The sequence below is a fragment of the Sander vitreus genome, chromosome 1, assembly GCF_031162955.1.
Source record: "Sander vitreus isolate 19-12246 chromosome 1, sanVit1, whole genome shotgun sequence".
NCBI lineage: Eukaryota > Metazoa > Chordata > Actinopteri > Perciformes > Percidae > Sander > Sander vitreus.
The window spans coordinates 14590085-14594563 of NC_135855.1; positions in this window are offsets into that span (position 1 = coordinate 14590085).

Sequence of the window (4479 nt, forward strand, 5' to 3'; positions counted from 1 at the left end):
ATAGCAAATTATTTACAGGTTGTACAGGTAATCAAGTAGGCAATTAGCACCTATACCTACCTTTGGTCTAATTTATGGCAGACAACATACCTGATACAGTGGTGAGTCAGTGGAAAGTTGTAGCGGGCTTGGCGTGTGTTGGTCCTTCCTGTCAGAGGAGATTCTCCTGCCTGCCAACCTATTTTATAAAGTCTATGCTGCCAACACACTAAAATCTTTATCCTTCTGCCTGTTGTCTGACCTTCTGCTCACAATAACCAATAGTGGCTGCACAGCGTTTTTATGGTTCCAATTCCCTCTGCATCTGCAGAACAGAGAGTATTTAAGCAATACTGTCAGCATGAAGTGATGCACTTGTCTCGGCAAACTTCAAAACACAGATTGTAATATTTGCGAGTTATCAAAAGCTCTGACATGAGTAAACAGTAAATTACACCCTTGCATTATAAGCGAGAAGCATAAAAAAAATCGAACATAAAAACTGTTAAAAAGGGTCTGCTCAGCACTATACTGTATACCCTGTACACTAACAAGACCTGCTGATTCATTAAATCTCACTAATGATATGTGGCCTACATCAAAAGAAAATATGCAATACTGTAAAACAATAAATACTGTAAAATGCCAAATTTTTTAGTTTTTAATTGTAAATGGGAGAAGCCCACAACATTTTGACTATTCATCAGGCTTTGCACATAATATAAAACTTTCTGACATATGGTGGTTTCTCAACTGCTGAGTGGACTCTTTGAAGCTGCATATGTCAGCTGTCCCTTTAGAAGATCATTCTTGTGCAGCTGTGAAAAACGTTTTACATCATTTACTTACATGTAAAGACTGAATGAGTAGGATTTGTCCTTTTGGGGTTTGTAAAGACAACTAGCTATATACTACAACTATAATATTTGTGTTCAGATAGGAGAATTAAGCGAGCTTCCCGAGCTTCCGACTCAGAAACACCCATTACAGGGTCAGCCAGAGCAGAACAGAGCCCCGGGGGAGAAGAGGTCAAGGAGTGACAGCTGGAGGTGGGTGAGGTACAGAGAAACGCCCAGAAACGTCCCAAACACAGCAAAATGAAAATAAAAATGAGGAAATACAGGCAGAGGGCAGGGTCTCTCCAGATACAGACACTGCCACACACACTAGTGGGTCATAAGTGATGATTTAGAGGGATTATTTTTGTATGAGTCCATACATTGTTTTGTTTTTTAGGAAAATCCTACTCATTGTTAAGTAAGTAAAAGTATCAATATAACAATGTAAAAATACTCAGCCCACTGAAGCTGGCTGTGAGACGTGTACAATCTTTCTCTTGTGATGATATCCTGGTTTGTGTGTCCAGCAGGGTACATAATAAACAGCTGGTTGGAGACAAGGGTGCAAATTGGAGCTTCATTAATTATTAAAAAAAAACACAAGAGAGAGCACACAACTATTACACTTGCCAATAATTTGCAGTTTTGGAATTTCTGATCAGGTAATTTTAAGCTGCCAGGGTCAATTGTCCTCTCAGTGTCTAGATTCAGTGTTTTGCGAACTGCTGAGAAAACTATTTCAACCCGGGATGATCAGCTTTCCTATTTTGAGATTGACGTTGTGATTGAAAATGATTGGGTGACATGTTGTTGGCTAACATTAAGCCATAGTGTCCCTGAAGAATGAAGCGTGTAGTGCAATGTTGGTGAATGTTTCTGGGACACCACAGCTGACTTATGAGCCCTCTTCAAAGATGCCCATTGGATACTGCTGATGATATAAGCCTTTAGCTATCCTGTTGCTATGTCAACCTTCTCCAACATAATCAGATCCCTCATCCCATTTATGATTTAATTGTTGTCAAGTATTGGGATCAACGTGTCACTTTAAATACAAACTCAGATATCAATATAAAGGTAACAAGAGAGAAAAAGTTTGAACTGCCACTTAAAGGCATATTCTAGCATACATCTCTGCCTTCATAAGTGAGACAGAGAGACACAAGTGTTTATTTTGGGTGGTGCTCTTTAACAAAAGTCATTTTGCACTGCTTATTGTTTTACACATTCCTTAAAAAAAGAGTTATAAAATCTAGTGTGATCACTTTGCTTTGCGAAGGCTGACTGACACAAAACCAGGTACAAATGAGAAAAAAAGACAAAAAGCATTATTCGGGTGAGGAAATTATCACATTTTGAAACGAGTCTGGCCTTGAACCCCACAATACGCCCTCAAAGAACTCTGTGAAAATGTCTGGCTGCTTGTTTTACATTGTTACCAAAATAAAGATATTCTTCCATTTCCAAAGTTGCGGGCATTTAATAACCTCAGATGTTTTCTCATATACTTGATGGAAGTTTTCAGACATATACAATCTAATGCCTGTTTGAGATTCTTTCAGATTATTAAAGATACGTCCAACATTTGCTTTTTACAGGGACATGTGTGCATTATCAGCCACTACCCTAGCTATCATTGTCTGCTTAAATCTGTATGTGTGTGTGTGTGTGTGTTTTTTGTGTCTGAGTGTGTGTCCATACAGCTTCATTGTGGGATATAACAAAGCCCTTACCTGGATGTGGCGGCCCCCACTTTTTCATTAAAAACTGCAATCCTGCAGCTGAGGCTCCGTTACACCACAATGTGACAGAGCTTTACAAGGGCAAACATATGCGACCTGGACCCAACCTTCAAATATGCCCCAATAGATAGATCTTTTGCTCCTCTCTATTTTACAAGTTTAAATGCAAATTAATGCAGACCATTTTCAAAGAATATTGCATATTAATGCAGACCATTTTCTAAGAATATGTGTTGTGTTGTTGTTGGCCTTGCTATGCTGTTTTCTTAAGCTTCCGTTGTTTACGTTTTTTAATGTCTGCATATTGAAATGGGTACAAGAGTTTATAAGCCTGTCTATGGATACACAAGGGTTCAGGTTTTATTTTTTTCCCCTGACAATTAATACCTGCTTTTAAATATTCAAATTGTCTCAAGAAGAAGAAAAAAAATGGTTTAATCTAATTTGTTCCATTCTGTTTTGGCTTTCTATTTGCAAAATGTGCCATGGCACATGCACCCAAATTTGAATCAGTCCATTCCCTGGACTATCATTATGATTTTGCTGGGCATTTGAGAGCAAAGAGGTATTGAAGTGAAGTAATTGAAGTGTCTGAGACCAACCTGCTCCGGTGAGATGTGTGAGCAAAGTAGCAATGTAATTACAGGTCATAAGTTGACCACCTCAGAACCACAGCAGGCGCAGGGAGAGCTCAGCCTGTCAAGCACTCTGACACACACACACACACACACACACACACACACACACACACACACACACACACACACACACACACACACACACACACACACAAAGAGCCATCATTTTTCCTGACAATCAAGTGTCATTACATGACTTGAAAATGTCGCACTGTATGACCATCGGGAATTTGAAAATGTATTTGCCAAAAACATATTTGATCATAGCTCAATAGTCCTGTGCAAGTCTGTCCATTTACTGTAATACAACCCCCTAGTGGTGAAATAAGGAACTACTGAGGCGGGGAGTGAAATGCAGTTAAATTGAAAGGGAGCTGTTGTTCATTAAGACCTTAGAATTAAAAATAGCATTTATAGAAAATATTCAGATTTTAATTTAATAATCTGTAGTTTATAGCAATTAAAGAAAAGAAAAAAGAAATACTGGTACGGAGATAAACGATTGAGTCTGAGAGTGTGGGCCGTTTGTAATTGATTTGGCCACATCCTTTACCTGGTGTTATGGTGTGACTGGTCCAGGGTGAGTCCGCCGTAGCACCCTCCCCCCTCAGTTGAGTCATTTGTTATCACCTCATGGCTCCTCCAGTGCCCTGTGCAATTGGCCGAACTCCTCCAGGGTGAAAGGTCAAGCCTTTAAAAGGGAATTACTTCATTGACACAATAAGAGATGACAGTTTATTTGACGTCTTACCACCACTTTACTCCCCTCCTACATCCAGCCCTGCCCTGCATCCTAACTGCTCCCCAGGGACCCAGGGAGCACTGGACCAGTGTGTGTGTGTTGTCATTTTATCTGTCCTCATGTCCCCATTTATGTCCAATGTTTTTCTAAAATAGCTTCTGTGCCTGAGGAAATTGTGACCTACTTGTAATCATATACTATTAAAATAATAACCATATGCTGACCAGTATAAGTCAAGACATCCCATAACAAGAAATAACTGAAGATGTAAAAACATTACAATTTAATGGAAGTGTATTTGTGTTTCTAGTGGTAAAGTGTCAGTTTGTACCTGAGTATTCAGTACTTACAATGTATTGTGTGCGTGCGTGTTTTTAGTGCATCCCTGTCAGGTGTATTTAGAATGGATTGACTGCAGATGTTAATTAGGATTCAAGCGCAGTCCTGGGGCCTGGGTGTGTGTGTGTGTGTGTGTGTGTGTGTGTGTGTGTGTGTGTGTGTGTGTGTATATATCTGTGTGTGTGTATGTGAAAGACAGA